This window comes from Gorilla gorilla, chromosome 15, assembly GCF_029281585.2.
Source record: "Gorilla gorilla gorilla isolate KB3781 chromosome 15, NHGRI_mGorGor1-v2.1_pri, whole genome shotgun sequence".
Classification (NCBI taxonomy): Eukaryota; Metazoa; Chordata; class Mammalia; order Primates; family Hominidae; genus Gorilla; species Gorilla gorilla.
Window position 1 is genome coordinate 88,185,684 of NC_073239.2, and position 18,192 is coordinate 88,203,875.

At 42.3% G+C, this 18,192-nt stretch overlaps 1 long non-coding RNA gene across 1 annotated transcript; it reads right to left on the reverse strand.

The window, feature by feature from the left end:
- Positions 1-5,049: 5,049 nt before the first annotated feature.
- LOC129526798 (uncharacterized) lies at positions 5,050-18,181 on the reverse strand. Its single transcript, XR_008671552.2, has 5 exons — positions 17,401-18,181; positions 17,221-17,318; positions 9,003-9,167; positions 8,349-8,469; positions 5,050-5,157 (listed from the first exon to the last, which is right to left on the reverse strand). It is a non-coding gene; the product is annotated as an uncharacterized lncRNA (long non-coding RNA).
- Between the last annotated feature and the right edge of the window lie 11 nt (positions 18,182-18,192).

Genomic DNA, 18,192 nt, shown 5'->3' on the forward strand with positions numbered 1-18,192 from the left:
TGCTAGGGGCTGAAGGCATGGAAATGTGGGTGGCAGAGATCCTGGCCTAAGGACCTTGTAATTTCATTTGAGAGAGCAAACTTAGGGTAGGGTCTCATCACACCCCACACGAGTTGTTTGCTCTAGCTCAGAAGACCATATTTTAAGATAAATCTTATTTGAGATAAGCCTAGGACAGTTAAGATACTGGAAAACTGTTATGGAAGAAATGGTTGAAGTAAGAGAATTCTAGCAATGAGAATGTGGTATAGAGAAGGCATTCCTACATTAGGAATGCCTTCATTACATACTTTACCCTCACTATACTAAGTGGCAGTTCAGTGGGACAGAGTCGTAGCTGGTCCCAATCTGTGTTCTAGGTGTTCTAGCCCCTGTTAGCTATCTGATCTTGACAAACCCATTAAACCTCACTACCTCTCAATTTCTTCATTATCTTTTTTTTTTTTTTTTTTTGAGATGGAGTTTCACTCTGTCACCCAGGCTCGAGGGCAGTGGTGCGATCTCGACTCACTGCAACCTTTGCTTCCCAGGTTCAAGCGATTCTCCCACCTTAGCCTCCCAAGAAGCTGGGACTACAGGCGTGTGCCACCACATCAAATGAATTTTTGTATTTTTAGTAGAGATGGGGTTTCACCATGTTGGCCAGGCTGGTCTCAAACTCCTGACCTCAAGTGATCCTCCCGCCTCAGCTTCCCAAACTGGGATTACAGGAGTAAGCCACCATACCTGGCCAGTTTCTTTATTCTTAAAATGGGGTCAATAATAGTATTTACCATATATATAAAAAATAAATGAAATAATCCATGTAATGCATTTAACTCAATGCCTGGAACACACTAAATAATCAATAAATAATAATCAATAAATGCTATTTATATTATTTTGAGAAGTAGCTAAGTACATGGACTCTGGGGTCTGAATACCTGGGTTTAAATCTTGCATTCACTACTTACTGCCTATATAATCTTGATTAAGTCTCAGTTTTCTCATCTGTAAAGTGGGAGTAATGATAGCACTGACAGGATAGTTGTGAGAATTAATTCAAATAGTGCATGTAAAGCACTTGGCATGGTTTAATACCCAGTAAATGTTGGCTATTATTAGCTACACTGTGAGCAATATAAAAGATGTATAGGACCTACTTCTTGTTTGCAAAATGCTTATTATGTTAGTTTCTAAGAAGTAATGAGAGGCAGGTTTCAGTGGCTCACACCTGTAATTCCAACACATTGGGAGGCTGAGATGGGAGGATTGCTTGAGCCCAGGAGTTTGAGACCAGCCTGGACAACATTGTGAGACCCCATATCTAAAAAGAAAAAAATCATGGTGGCACATGCCTATAGTCCCAGCTACTCAGGAGGTTGAGGCGGGAGGGTCACTTGAGCCGAGGAGGTAAAGGTTGCAGTGAGCTGTGATTGTGCCACTGCACTCCAGCCTGAGCAACAAAGCAAGACCCTGTCTCAAAAAGAGTAATGATAATTAAATAATGATGTATAAGCATGAGGAAATCAGGGAGGGGAATAATCACTGAGGATGGAAAGGTTAGGAATAATACCATGGAGGAAGCTGGATTTAAGGTGGGCCTTATGTGATAGGTAGAGTGGAGATACTTGAAGAAATGGAGACAGGATATGGGATTATTATATTTTTCTTCAATTTTTAGGAGATGCTTTACACATGTCATTTATTCTTCCTTCTAGCCTCATCTTCCTGGAGTAAAGTGAATATTTTAATAATGTGATTTAGGAAAACACAACATGTGAAATAGGGTAGCCCTAATTTCATAATTGCTCATCCAAACAAATCTAATGATATTTTAAAGATCATTTGTACAATGTGCAGTTGAGACCATGTCTATAGCAAAAATAAATAAATAAAAATGAAAAGTAAAAGAGTACAGGACTGGTATCAAGAACTACTGGGCATATGATCCTATATATAAATTATGTTTAGCAATGATGACAACAGAGACATATGTAGCATACAGGTACTGGGTTTTTTCTGTGAAATATGGATTCTGCTTTTGGAAGGAAATCTATCAAGAGTTCTCTGAAACAAGCTGGGTACAATGGCTCATGCCTATAATCCCAGCACTTTGGGAGGCTGACGCAGGTGGATCACCTGAGGTCAGGAGTTTGAGACCAGCCTGGCCAACATGGTGAAACCCTGTCTCTACTAAAAATACAAAAATTAGCCAGGTTTGATGGTGTGTGCCTGTAGTCCCAGCTACTTGGGAGGCTGAAGTAGGAGAATTACTTGAACCCAGGAAGAGGAGGTTGCAGTGAGCTGAGATCACGCCATTGCACTCCAGCCTACACAATAGAACGAGACTCCATCTTAAAAAAGCAAAACAAAAACAAAAACAAAACAAAAAAAAGGGAGTTCTCTGAAATAAACAGACATTTCTATTTCTAGAATGAGGAATACTGGCTTCAAAGACTTCGGTAGAGGACTCAAGACTTTTCCTAACTTACCCATCCCAATGTTGCTAACCGTATCTCCTAACATTCTTCAAACACCCACGGACTGTGGCACTAGGCCAGTCTCCTTGAGGTCTCCCGAATGCATCCCACTCTCTTACCAGGCTTGTTACCAGCCAGTGCCTGCCATAGAGTAGGTGCTCCAGAACCACTGGCCAGAACCACATCCATTTCTTACATGTGCTGTTTTGCCAGCCTGGAATCCTCTTCTTTGACATCTCTGTTTAGCTAAAGCTTGTGCATGCTACATGAGGCCTTTTCCTACCACGTGAGTCCTCACTTATCTTTCCCTTCTCTAAACCACAGCAGTTGTCATTTGCATCACTGATGGGAAAAACTATGTGGCTTCCAACTACTGGGCTCCTGCAGCCATTTCTCTAGCCCCAACCATCTCTCAAGTTTTCCTTTCCCTTTTCCAGTATGATTTAGGTTTTCCAGGCAGAGAGAGCAACATGAGCAAAGCCCAGAGACCCAAGAGAACATGAAATTCAGGGAACAGTTTGTAGGTCCGTGATCTTGATGGCCATGCCCCTAAGAAAACATGCCTAAAAAGAACCAAAACCAGTTTCTCCATAGCCAAAATCTCTTTATGATATTTTTGCTTCAAGAACACAGTAGTCTATTACAGTATGACCATATTCTCTGGAACACTTGCTGAAAATCTGAAACCTTAAACAATTGTGACTTATCAGTCTATTAAGCTAAGTGGCTTTCTACCTAACACCTCTGCTTCAGGGCTAAGCAACATCCCAGCTAGAAGTCTGCTGAACTAGAAACATTAATTTTCCTTTTCTCCCAAGAAGATGATACGTGAATGCTGTGCTCTTCCTTCATGATCCTAACATTCTGCTACAAGGGTGAGCTTTCTCTGATTTGTGATTGACAAATCACAAATTGCCAGGGGTGATAACTGGCCTAATCACTTGCCTTATAGATGAGAACTGAAGCCATTTGGAATTTATCCCTCTATCACTAAGCTCTGACTACAGTTTCTTCTTCGCATGCACAAGAGCTATTCCTCAAAGACGTTATCTTTGCCATTTATTTTGCCCTCTAACACTTCAAGCTTCAATGCGACGTCACAATTTATTTGCATGTCAGGTGTTGTTTAGATAAACAGACATTTGAATTACGAGCAACTGGAGACTATTAGACAGTGAATTTTCTTTTTCATTTAAATTCTCTCTTTCTAAAATTTATTCTAGGTTTTGCTGACATGTTGTGTTGGAGAACTACTGAAAGGTTGTGAATAGGAACTACACAACATACTGGCTTTGCCTCTACACTATAGGAGTGTGTTAACTTTCCTCTGTATTCCCAGAGTCTTACACTGAGCCTGGTCCTTACTACATCTTCTATTAAATGTTTAGTGAATAAACTCTGTGATGGATTAAAGATGGCTACATATTCTTTACTACATAAGCAGGTGATGTAATTGGATCAACAGAATATGGCAGAAGTGATGTTGTGGCAATTTCTAGGCACTGGAAGCTTCTACTTTCTGTCCTTCAGAACACTTTCTCTGGAAGCCCTGCCATGTAAGTCTGAATACCCTGAGACTGTTTTGCTGGAGAAGTCAGTTAACAGTCCCAAGTCCCAGCAGAGTTCAGCCTTCCATACATCTGTCAAGGTGCAGAGGGGTGAGTGGAGCCTGCAGACTCTTAGCAGAATACCACTTGGAACAGAACAATCACCTGGCTGGGCCCTGCCAGAATTCCCTGACACACAAAATCTGTGATATAATAAAATTATTGGTTTTTTAGCCACTTAAGTTTTAGATTACTTCGTTATATAACCATAAATAACCAAAACAAAATCCTGAGGGGGGCTCTATGTATACTATTCAGCACCCCAGAGATCAACTCGTGTATTCATAGCTACTGTTCACCTGACTAGAGCAGGATGGTATACACACGTGAGGACAGTTGGGCTGATTCACCACAACTAGTGGCGGCCAGTAAGTGCTGTTTCTCATTTTGTGAGTTCTTGGGCAGCATAGACCAGGGAACCTGACCAACCTCAGGACACAGATTTCAAATAGGATTCTATCTAGCACTTTAGACCCAGGAGGACTGAACCCTCATAATTCTTTCTGCTGATTATTGGAAGAGTTAATCACTCGATAGAACTAACATTTCTAATAGAATCAGATTAGATGGAAATTAGATACAAGACCAAAAGACTCTTCATGGTGATGAAGGAGTGAGAACCACTAGATTAAATGAACATAAAGACAGAGGGCAGATGCATTTCCTTTCTCACCCAAATGGTAGGTCCTGAGAAATACTGTTGCAAAAAAACCCAGAAATACAGATGGGATGATGAATAAGAGAAATCTGAGCACACAGGGGAGGAGGGTCAGTGAAAATTCATTCTGTGTGTACTGGAAATTTCTGATTCAAGGGACCAGAACACATGTTATTAGCATTTTCAATTTTTCTGAAAATTGAAGAGAACAAAAACTGAAGAGAATAACTCAGAAATAAAATGATGACAAGATAATTGTTTAATATGAAAATCCTTGGGTGGAGTACTAAGAGACTTCCATTTCAGTCTCAACACCTAGCAATTGATTGGACTTATTCTTAACTCAGTTTTCTTGTTGTAAAATGACACCACTCCACTTTCTTCATGGAAATTATGTGGGTTGGATTGCAGGAGAGAAGATAAAAAGTGGCTTAGAAGGAAAAAGAAAGAATATGCAATTAGTAAATAGTACCGGCTCTTGAGAAGTTTGGAATAGAAACATTTTCCTCTTCAAACACATAACCTCTTTTTTTAGATTAAAGTAAACAAATCACTCTTTTACTATTACACAAATGCTGATTATTAAGTTTATATAAAAATTAACTATAATTAGATAATGAAAGACAAGTAAATGAATCAGCAAGACATGAACAGCAACACTGTCTGAGAAGAATTCACCATCTAGACTGATTCTGTTGCATCTTGGGCTGGGTGCAATCCTGTAAAAACACACAGGATGTGAGATGAAGGCCAAATCAGCTGGTAATCAAGTGGGACCTCTGGGGGCTGAGTACAAAGGAGTCCCTGGAAGAGGCACTGGCAAATTGGTGGCCTTGGTGGCAATGGCTGATGGTAGCTCTCTTGGGCCATCAGGGAGGACTTCATAGTCTGGTAGTTAGTTGTTTTACCCAGCAAACACATACCCCAAAAGAGAAGCCATTTCTTTTGTCTAATTAACAGGTAGTGCCAATGGAGATACCAGTGTTTCTCAAGCTGTCCTCTGCAGACCCCCTGCCCCTAGAGGGCTTATTAAGGTTCAATCCTGGGACCTACCCCAGATCAACGAAATCAGAACCTGTGCACCAGGGGTGAGGAATCTATATTTTAATAGGTACCCCGGGTGTTTTCATTGAAAATCTAATAGTTTAAGGACTGCTGCACTCTCTTGCACAATGTGACTGTCCACAAATATGCCATGTTCACCCCATTTTCAGTTCCTTTGCTTTTTCTCCCTCCAGGAACACTCCTCCCTTCTCTACTTCCTTCACCCCATGGGCTAAGATCCACTGGCTTCCTGGGGCTGTCCCCAACTTCTTGATCTCTTTTTCATGAACAGTAATTATGCTCCTTAATCCTGTTTTATCCTACTTTGTAACCTCTTTCAGGGGTATAGTAAATCCCCCTTCATTCCATTAATTTCATTAATTCCTGCCCAGGGCAGAAAGATCCTGCTTTAAATGGTTTCCTTCTCTGACAAGACCTGTCTTCTAGCCACTTTTTTATTTTTAAATAAATGCTTTTGCTTCCTGTATTTCAATACAATAGAAGGAGTGGGTCTTAGAGCTCCATAAGAGCAGAAAGTCCTGAGGAGCAGATGTCTTCCAGAGAAAATGGGAAAAGTTCTCACTCCACCCCCACCACTGCATTGTTGAGCTTCACTGATTGGATCTCAAGAGATACAAGATTTTTTCTATCACTATTGATTGTTTTGGTTTTTCCCTACATTAACCCCCTCAGCATCAAAATAAATTTAAACTGAAGACAATGTTTGTGCCTTTTCCCCAACTATATTATAATCTTAAGGGCTGAAACCTAGTCTTAATGCTTCTTATATAATTCCTCCACCCTAGACATTTATTATTGTCTGCCCGCCCTCTTCCCTGGGAACTGCCACCCCCTCAGTCTTGTCATGATTCCTCCATGACATTTTATGCAATGTGCCTCCAGGCTCCTGGTCACAGCTGATTGGTCTAGAGGTGGGCACCTGATTTAAAGCTGTGTCAGTCAGTTCCTTTTCTCCCCAGGTATTTTGAAAGCTGGGGAGATGTTTGAATTCAGATTGAGCCCAGGAGATATTTTCCCTATGTGGACCAGAAAAATGGAGGAAACTATTCTTTAGAAAGAGAGAAGAATGCTGAACGTAGAGGCAGATGCAGAGAGAGGAGCACATGAGTGATGGAGGGGGTTTAGATGGGACTGTATTTCTACCACTGGGTATCTTTTGGAACTCACAGTTTTCAGAATAAAGCCCCCATTTTATGTTAAGCTAGCTCTGGAGACTTCAGGGAAGACTCAAAGGGCAAGGGAAAAGGGAGTTGTGGATAGCCTCTAGATAGCCAGTCCACAGGATCTAAGGAAACACATATGATCTCACGTAATCCTCAAAATAATCATGTGTTTTTACGAAGCAATCATTATTATTCCCACTTGAAAAATAAGAAACGAAGGCTTAGAGGAGTTAAGTAACTTTTCCTAAAACCACTCTGCTACTAAGCTGGAGGTGGGCGTGGGACTTGAGGCCAGCTCCATCTGACTGCACCATGCTCAACTGTCCTCAAGTGAAGGCCAATGGGTGTGATGCTGAGGGCTCTATTCATTCTTATTTTATATATATTTTGAGAGAATCTCACTCTGTCACCCAGGCTGGAGTGCAGTGGAACAATCTTGGTCATTGCAACCTCCAACCCGTGTTCAAGCAATTCTCTTGTCTCAGTGTCCCGAGTTGCTGGGATTACAGGTGTGTGCCACCACCCTTGGCTAATTTTTGTATTTTTAGTGGAGACGGGGTTTCACCATGTTACCTAGGCTGGGTCTCGAACTCCTGGCCTCAAGATACCCACCTGCCTCAGCCTCCCGAAGTGCTGGGATTACAGGTGTGAGCCACCGTGCCTAGCCTATTCATTCTTGCTCCTATACTCTCATGCCAAGCTAGGGTAATTTGAAAAAATTCTACAAGCCAATCCTGAGTCCTGGTATTGAGCCCAACTCCATATGCTTGGCAGAGACTGTGATTTGTGCTGCCCTCTATAGGAAGTATGGAATGAGTAAAAGAACTGCCCAGAAGCTCAGAGACCTAGAAGCTGGCTGTTTTAAGAGGTTCTAAGAGGAAGCAGCTAGGAGCAGCAGTCCTGAAAATTCCACTGCCAACAAGAACAGCTGGTATGGGCTGGCCATGCCAGAAGCAAAGATCAAGATCCACTCTAGCAGCGCCAGTCACAGCCAGTACCAGATAACAGGAGGTGTCTGTGAAAATTGCTCAGAAGTCTTTATCCCTCTCCATCCTACCAGTGAGTTATGGTCACCCTTGATATTTCAGATGGGGTTGTAGAACGGGGTGTGTTAGGGACAGAAGAGGGGAGAAGAAGGTAGAGATCATCCTAAGAAGAGTAAAACAAACGGGAAGGGAGAGAGGTTCAGCAACTCTGAGCAAAAGTCTAGACCTCAGATTATTGACCAAGAGCAAACAGACCCCTCAAAGATTCCTGACCAGAAGCAAACTGACTCTTGAAAGAGGATAACACATCAACACACAATCTTTTAGTCTGGAGGGATGGCCTCTTAGCCTTCTCCTTTTGTGTTTAAAGAAAGAGAAGTCCAATTAGCCAGGTGGGTGGTGCGCACCTGTAATCCCAGCTACTTGTGAAGTTGAGGCTGGAGAATCACTTGAAACCGGGAGGCGGAGGCTGAAGTAAGCTGAGATCGCACCACTGCACTCCAGCCTGGGCAACAGAGTGAGACTAGTCTTAAAAAAAAAAAGAAAGAAAGAGAAGTGAGAAGTCTAGAAAATTAAATATTTTATCTGACTCAGCTAAGTAAAGATAAAGTCTGAATTAGAGCACAGAATTGAATTCAAGCCGGGCTTGAAGTCTAGTAGATTTTCCTCTACAACACTTGGTGCTATTTTCTTTGTGTAGCTATAGGATAAGTAAAAAATTACATGGAGTGGCCTTGGCCATTTCTCATACTTGAATAGATATACTCATCACTTTTCCCCACGTGAAAAGAACAAATAAAATTCCTTTAAAAGGCTTTTAAAAACTTCATCTCTGGAAAGCTATTTGTATAAATCTAGGATGAGTGCTGAGCTGCTGAAGGTCCTAAATATCTCTGAACTATCAGCATATTCATTCTTGTCCTCTTTTCCCTTAAATAAAGGCTGTGATGACTTTAATATTCCAGTCGTTCTCCTTGGCATGCCCGCAAACAAAAACCCTATTACACATGTTTCTTGTACTCAAGAACATGCAAAGCGTGATTTCTCCTGTGGAATCTCACTGCGCACTCCTTGGATGCCACAAGGCAGCTGTAGCTCACGCGCCCCTGCAGCTCCTGGGTTCGTGTGAATGTCGCCTCCACTCTGGCTGGCAATGGAACAAGCCAGATGGTCTTGGGAGGCCTCAGCCCACCGCTTCCAAGTCATGAGCAAGCCTCTTTTCATTTCTAGGGATTTTAAAAAGACTAGAGAGTAGAGAGAGGACTTTTAAAATTCACCTTCCTTCCTTGACACCTTCTCTACTGTGAAATCTGATGAAAGGAATAAAGGGGAAAGGGCTGTTTGGAAGGGAACTTCCAGCTCCTAAGAGAATATTGAAGTTATTTTAAATGGTTCAAAGGGCTTCCTAAAAGGAAATATTAATAGTAGGATGAATAAAAAATCTTGAAATGGTTCAGATACAATTGAAATATATATATATATATGTAACTAAGGTGGTTGCAGTGGCTCATGCCTGTAATCCCAGCACTTTGGGAGGCCGAGGTGAGTGGATCACCTGAGGTCAGGAGTTCGAGACCAGCCTGGCAAACATGGTGAGACCTGTCTCTATTAAAAATACAAAAATTAGCCAGGCATGGTGGTATGCACCTGTAATCCCAGTTACTCGGGAGGCTGAGGAAGGAGAATTGCTTGAACCCGGGAGCTGAGATTGAGCCATTGCACTCCAGCCTGGGTAATAGAGCAAACTCTGTCTCAAAAAAAAAAAAAAAAAAAAAATATATATTATAACTGTAATAGCTTGTGTTGATGTCTATAGTATAGAGGAAAAGGTCAAAAGTATTGGTGGGCCAGAACTTTTCATCCTTTTTGGGATTTTTATTTCATTTTATTTTATCCACGTTTATAAGAAAATTGCCTGAAAACCCAGGAAAGGCATGAGTAGCTCAATGGAAAATGTTTCAAAAGAAAATGCCTATGACAAGGAAAGAAAGTTTGTGAGGGTGCATTTTAATTAAAATGTTATCTAGGCAGGGCGCGGTGGCTCACGCCTGTAATCCCAGCACTTTGGGAGGCTGAGGCAGGCAGATCACTTGAGGTCAGGAATTCGAGACCAGCCTGACCAACATGGAGAAACCCCATCTCTACTAAAAATGCAAAAAAAAAAAAAACAAACAAACAAACAAAAAAAATTAGCCAGGCATGGTGACAGGCGTCTGTAATCCAAGCTACTTTGGAGGCTGACGCAGAAGAATCACTTGAATCCAGGAGGCGGAGGTTGCAGTGAGCTGAGTTTGTACTACTGCAATCCAGCCTGGGCAACAAGGGTGAAACTCCTTCTCAAAAAAAAAAAAAAATTATCTAAATGCATCATATTAGCAATTATAAGCTACTGCTTGCCAAATTTGTGTTTGCAGTTCTAATCTCTTCTCCAACCCATGGATTTCTAAATCTCATGCTTCTAATATTCTGTGCATCATAAACGCAAATTTGAATGTTTCCACCCTTGCTGAAAATCCTTCAATGGCTCCCTATTGCCTACAGAATAAAGCCCAAGTCCTGAATATATCACACAAGGCCCTTGTGACTTGTCCTCATTCTCTCTAGCTGACATTGGTGCGTAAGACCTGGATTGCCTCTACCCTATACCCCTATAACTTCACGGCTCAAAAGGCTCACAAAGGCTTCCTAATATCAAGGTGCTTTCTGAGCCAGAAAGCCAGGTAAGGGATTTTCCACTCCATCAGAATGGGAGCCCTGATTCTGCTTTGCTGTTAAACTTCATTCTTTTATTGCACATTTATGGAGTGCCTATTTTTGTCAGGAACTGTATTAAATTATAGGGATTTAAGAGCAAACAAGACACACATTATGACTACAAAGAGCTTACATACGTGATTAAACACTATTAGTTTCCTATTACTGCTATAACAAATTATCACGAAATTTCTAGCTTAAAACACCACCATTTTATTACCTTACATTTCTGGAGGTCAGAAGTCTGAAATGAGTTTCACTTGGATAAAATCAAGATAGTGGCAGGGCTGCATTCCTTATGAAATCTATAGGGGATTTCATAATCTGTTTCTCTTGCCTTTCCAGCTTCTAGAGGTTGTCTACATGCCTTGGCTTATGGTCTCTTCCTCCACTGTCAAAGCCAGTAATGTAGCATCTTCAGATCTCTCTCTGACTCTGTTTCTGTGGTCACATCTCCATATCTAACTCTGACCCTCCTACTTCCCTTTTATGAAAACCTTGTGGTTACATTGAGCCCACTTAGATAATCCCGGATAATCTCCCTATCTCAAGATCCTTAACTTAATCATATCTTTATAAAATCTCTTTTGCCACATAAGGTAACATATTCACAGGTTTTGGTGATTAGGATGTGGACATCTTGGAGGGTAGGGGTGTTCTCTTTACCACACTCTGCTAGCAGTTTTATTTTGTCTGAATGAGCACTATTGGCTTATATGAAAAACATGTGTTGAGTGCCTACTATGTGCCAGGCACTGTTCTAGGTGCTAGGAACACAGCAGTGAATAAAGCAGACATAGAGTTCCTGCCCTCAGGGATCTTACCTTCTAGATGAAAGACAGACAATAAACCAACAAACAATTGGATAATATGTCAGGGAGTGATAGACTTCAGAGAGCAATAGAACTGTGTGGGGAGCATGAGATTGGGGTGATTGCTGTTTTGTAAGGGGTGACTGTAACAATCAAGGTGTAGTTAGGAGAATGGAAGCTGTTCTTGATCATTCAAAAAGAGGGAATTTTTATTTTTATTTAATTTTTATTTTTTTTTTTGCGACAGGGTCTCTGTCACCCAGGCTGGAATGCAGTGGTGCAGTCTTGGCTCACTGCAGCCTCCACCTCCTGGGCGCAAACGATCCTCCCACCTCAGCCTCTAGCTAATGTTTTTGTATTTTTAGTAGAGACGGAGTTTGGCCACGTTGCCCAGGCTGGTCTCAAACTCCTGGCTTCAAGTGATCCGCCCTCCTCAGCCTCCTGAAGTGCTGGAATTACTGGCATGAGCCATCGTGCCTGGCCAAAATGAGAGAATTTTTATACAGGGGAACTACACAGTGGATGGAAGAGCTGATAAATTAACCAGGGTGATGAGGGAACCCAGAGTTTTCTTTTTTTTGTTTTTTTTTTGTTTTTTTGAGATTTATTCTTGTTGCCCAGGCTGGAGGGCAATGGCTCAATCTCAGCTCATCGCAACCTCTGCCTCCCGGGTTCAAGCGATTCTCCTGCCTTAGCCTCCCCAGTAGCTGGGATCACAGGCATGCGCCACCACGCCTGGCTAATTTTGTATTTTTAGTAGAGACTGGGTTTCTCCACGTTGGTCTAGCTGGTGTCCGACTCCCGACCTTAGGTGATCTGCTCGCCTCGGCCTCCCAAAGTGCTGGGATTACAGGCGTGGGCCACCGTGTCCAGCTGGAAACCCACAGATTCTTAACACCAGGAAGCTACTATCACCCTCCAGCTGAAATTATATCAGAGCCTGGGGATGGTTCTCACCCGGTGGAACCTGGGGCCATGCAGGAGATGCACTTGCTACTAAAACTCTGCCTGAAGCAGACAGAGAGAGGAGCGGAATGGCTTTCACTTGTCTATTCCATCTGTCCAAATTCCTGTTATGCATCCTGATGGCTGAACCCAGCTGGAAGCCCCTGATAAGGCATCCTTGAAAACATGGCCCATGGGGTTCAGCCCTACTGCAAGGTAGAGCAGGACAAGAGAGAGCACCCAAGAGCAAGCAGGCAGATTACCAACAGTTACCTCTGTACAGACATCTAAACAGACCCAGAAAGTGCATCATGCAGATATTTGGGGAAAAAGCTCTCCAGGCAGAGGAAAGAGCAAATGCAAGGCCTGGAGGCAGTAGAGCACCAAGTATAGTCAATGAATAGCAGGAATGCCAGTGTGGCTGGGGTAGAAAGAGGGAGGGGAGAGAGGGAGGGATTGGGAGTCTGAGAATATACAGTTCCTGGGCCAGAATATGAACTGGGGCTTTTTCTCCGAGTGAGGTGAGAGGTCCTGGAAGCTTTGTTAGCAGAGAAGTGACAAGATTAGACTTACTCATGCTCCACACTTTGGATCCTGTGTGTAGAACAAATTATTGGAGGGGAAATGCAGGAGTAGGGAAACCAACTAGGAGACCAGTAGAGAGACAATTTTGATAATCCAGGTGAGAAATGGCTTGAATCAGAGAGGTGGAGCTGCAGTGGGTGGAAGTGGTTGGATTCTACACATATTTTGAAGAAAGGACCATCAGAATTTGTTGATGGTTTGGATGTGAGAGAAATAGAGGAGTCAAGGATGATTCCAAGACTTTGGCTCTGAACAAAACCTCTGAACCTCTGGGAAGATATCCTTAACAGAGTTGGGGAAGACTGCTGGAGGGAAGTGTTTTTTTTGTTTTTTGTTTTTTTTTTTGACAGAGTCTTGCTGTGTCGCCAGGCTGGAGTGCAGTGGCGCGATCTCGGCTCACTGCAACCTCTGTCTCCCAGGTTCAAGTGATTTTCCTGCCTCAGCCTTCTGAGTAGCTGCAACTACAGGCACGCGCCACCATGCCCAGCTAATTTTTGTATTTTTAGTAGAGATGGGGTTTCACCATGTTGGCCAGGATGGTCTCGATCTCTTGCCCTCATGATCCACCTACCTCGGCCTCCCAGAGGGAACTGGTTTTGAGAGGGATATCTGGAGTTCAGGAGGGCACTGGTTTTTGGGGGAATATTTGGAGCTCATCAGTTTTAAACATGTGAAATTTGAAATACCTAGTACATAATCAATTGCAGATGTTGAGTAGCAGATGGATGTACAAATCTGGAGATGGGGGAGATGACTAGCCTGGAGGTGTAAATTTGGGAGTATTTAATGTATAGATGGTATTTAAAACTATCAGACTGGTGAGCTCACCACAGAGTGAAAAGAGACCATAAAGAGATGTCCAAAGTCTGAGTCCTGGAGCCTCCTATGTTGAGAGGTTCAAGACTAAAAAGACCAGAAAGGTAGGATAAGAACTAGGACAGACTCTTGGCTCAGAAGCCAAGGGAAGAAAACATTTCAAGAACCAGCATGGTTGACCCTTCCCTGCTGCTGAGGGCTCCAGCCAGGTGAGCTTGGAAGTTGAGCACCAGATTTAGCAATAAGGCAGTCACTGATGCCCCTGAGAAGACCTGTTGCTGTGGAGTAGTGGGGGTGAAAGGCTGCTCAGAGTGGATTCATGGGAAGGGAAGGATAGGAATTGAAGACACCAAGCATGGAAGAGCCTTTTGAAGATTCCAGTTATAAAGTGAAGCAGGGGGAGACATAAAATTTAGGAAGCATTTTAGTTTTTACCACGGCAGATATTCCAGTATGCTTGTAAGCCCTTAGAAGTGAAGCAGTAGAGAAGGAAAATTTGCTGATTCAAGAGAGAGTGGGGACAGTTGCTGAATCAATGTCCCTGAGTTAGAGGCGATGGCACTAATGCACAGACCGAGAGGCTAATCTTGGCTAAGAGCACCAAGAGTTCATAAATGACAGGAAGGACAGAGGAGTATATGCAGACAGATGCAGGTAGGTTGGTAGACAAGAGTGATAGAGAGGGTATGTGTGTTCAGTTCTCTTCTGATTATTTCTATTTTACCAACAAAAGAGGGAGCAACGCCATTAGCTAGAAGTACTAGGCAGAGGTTTGATTAAGGAGGAGAAGATGTGAAACAGTCCTTTAAAGAGGAGGGAAGAGTACAGGGAAGTATAGTAATTTTGCTGTTAATTGATTAACAGAACGTTAATTGGTTATAAAGTAGTTGGTGTTTTAAACTTGTAATGAATACTACTATGTAAATGAGAGAAGGGGCATTTGCTAAGGAATCCAGTATTCATGTAAACAGAGTTACATCAATAAGGCTAAAACAATAACACCCTAAAATTAAAACAACATGGGATATCATTTAATCCTGAATAATTTTGAGGGCACTTTGGACCTTTGTAATGATTTAGAGTAATCTTTCTAAATATCACTTAGAATAATGCCCTGCAGATGTACAGCTACTGGAGTTCTGAATAGGCCAGTTAAATCAGATTTTAAATGTAAAACATGCAAATGTGAGTCAGTGTTTATAATATTAAAAAATACATAAAATTTGTATGGTAGGCCTCTGTGTCCAAATTCGTTCTATATTTGGTATACACTACACATTAGGGTGTTTTGTTGAGTAGAAGTAAATAACCAGAGAGAAATGAATTCACCTGGGTTTTAACAAAATAAGAAGCAAATAGGGAGGGAACAACATAGCAAATGACTAGATGTTCTTATCACTAGAAAGGTTACATATCCTTTGTGTTGGAGGGCAAAGGGAAGGGGTTGAGCAGAGATGGCTAGAGGAGCTAAGAGAGTGGACAGGAAGTGGACTGAGATCTAGTCTGTGCAAACTCTCCATTCCCCATTTCCCTCTTCTGCTGCCTGACATCTGCTATTTTGAAACCTAGGAAGGTCAGGAAGATACAGCAGGAGTGACTGACCTAGAGAATGTGCAGTTGGAAACTAGGCTTTGGTAGCTTTCACTTTTTATCTCCTTTAGAAACACGGATGAAAGTTCTGCCATCAGTGAGGGATAAATAGTAGCCCAGGGCCTTGAAAAAGCAGTTTTAGATCCCTGGGACAATTTCTACTATTTTACTATGTCTGAAGATTAGGGAGGTTATTTTTGTAATTTGAGGCCAACACCCATCTCTTGAGCCTTATAAGAAGCACTGAAGAATGTTAATAGATTTGGCTAGCATTTGGGTCAATTATTTCAAATGGCTATCTGGGAGTCATAAAACAGATGGTCCTGAAATTGTACTGTGTTGGTGGATGTAGATTGGCAGCCATCTTTTAAGGGCAAAATTATGTTAAAAGCTAAGCCAGAACAAATGAGCAACAACTGATTTATAATATTTTGCAATGTTATGAAAAACGGTTCCTTAAAACAGATTCACAGGACTGATGGTGATGTTCCATTGTGTTTGTCAAAATGTGATATTAAACATACCAGTAAATGAATCTGAGGCCCTCCCTCGTTCCCCTCCCCCCTCCCTCCCTTCCTTCCTTCCTGCCTTCCTTCCACAGATCTAGTCTTCGCTCCTTCCTTCCTTCCTTCCTTTCCTTCCTCCCTCCCTCCCTCTTTCCTTATAGTTATTTTGGGAGTATGGATGTATTTAGTTTGGGTCTTTGGTTTTAATTAGAATATTTATTAAATAACAAGGAATCTGCTTTGAGTTAGTGTAAAAGCAAATCATGAACTATAGATTACCTTTGAAATTACTGTAACATGGTCAATATTTTTGTTGTTTTTGTAGTTGGCACAAGATAAATTTTAAAATAAAATTGTCAACATTTAAAGAAAATTGTCAACATGTAGCTGCTCTTTGTGAAACTGACCTACTATAAGATGAAACTTTTTTTATCATTTGCTGTAAAAGGAAGATTTGTTATTTATTGGAAAATTTTGTAGGTCTAAGAGCTCTTATATGAAATATATATATATATATATACTCACACATACATACGTGTATATATATTTAGATACAGGATCTCACTGTGTTGCTCAGGCTGGAGTGCAGTGGTGTGATCAGAGGTCACTGCAGCCTTTAACTCCTGGGCTCAAGTGATTCTCAAGCCTCGGCCTCCTGAATAGCTGGGACTACAGGTGCATGTCAGTATACCTAGCTAATATTTTTTATTTTTGTAGAGACAGGGTCTCTCTATGTTGCCCAGGATAGTCTCAAACTCCTGGCTTCAAGCAGTCTTCCCACCTGGGCCTCCCAAATTGCTGGGATTACGCATGTGAGCCACCATGCCGGCCAGCTATAGAATTTTAAAGCTGTAGTAACCTAACATGTGGGGTACCCCCCACAGATGAAGAATCAGAGAGATTAAATAACTTCTCAAGGAGACTCAATTATTAGTGGCACAGAAAAACGTAAACCCTAGGTTCCTGACTTTGTCTAGTATCACTTAGGTTTCTAATACACAAACTTTCACTGACAGGATTTAAACTTGCAAGTGAATTAAAGGTTTTGACTGCCTAGTCCTCATATGCTTAGGTTCATGCTTTAGGTTTCTAGTTCTGTGGGACTGAGTTAAATAATGGTTTCCCCATGTTCATGGATAGGAATTTTAAAAATTGAGATATAATCCACATACAATGGTATCTATTTTTACTCATTCATTTTGAAATCTAAAGTTTAACTTCTATTCACAATATCCATTTTACTTAGGCAGTGAGTATATAATAATCCTCACCTCAGAAAAGTTTCTACAGTTAAAAGACACGGGCTGAGGAGAGTTCATCTTCATCCTTACTAGCATTTTGGAGTACGTATAAAGGCGTCTGCGGATGCCTAATGATTAAAAAAAAAGTTCCCCTCACCATGGTGAATAGGGTTTTCACGAGAAAAATATGGAGAAAGCAGAGATTATTACCATTGAAAAAGACAAGGTGTTAACAGAAATGGGAGGGTAGCTTGATAGAGTCCAAACTTGACTGTACTCTCCGAGGTAGGGCCAAAGGCAAGTACTGAGGACAGGTATGGACTGTTGCGTTCAACTTGTTAAAAAAGTAGCCAATATGTAGTATGGACCAAGCCTATAGAGGCGCTGAGAATACAGAGATGAATGAGCCAGTTCCTGAAGGAGCCCAGTCTGCGTGTGTGTGCGAGTTGAGTAAAGGAGGAGGGAGGGAGCATGGGGGGTGTGGGGATGGAGGAATGAGATTGAAAGAGAAGGCCGAAAAACTGAATATATGGTAGAAAGTTGGGGTGCAGATATGTGCTGCCTAGAAAGGCAGAAACCTGTCCCAGAACCTCTTAATACATTAGTCTCATTTGCCAAATTTGGCCAGATATCATGACTGTGGTCCTCTAGAGATGTCCTCTTGAATCGGCTTAAAAATTATCCTTGCGCAACCACCCGTAGCTTTCCCCATCGCCAGTGCGCCGGGCAGGTTGAAAACTGCACCCACGTTTGCAGCCTCTGCTCTCCGCAGGAGACAGGAATCCAGGGCTTTGCCGTCGTCATAGCAACCAGAAGTTCCGCGGTCCCCTACCCTCCCGCGACTTCTTCCACTTCCTCCGCCCGCAGGGCCCAGCCGCCGCTTCTCTCGCGAGACTTGTGCGCCGCGCTAAGCCGCTCCGTGGTGATCTCACCCGAGACTTGGGGGAGAGGGAGGAGTGAAGGAGGGGAAGGAATGGGGCGGGAGGCAGGAGGCGGGGCGGG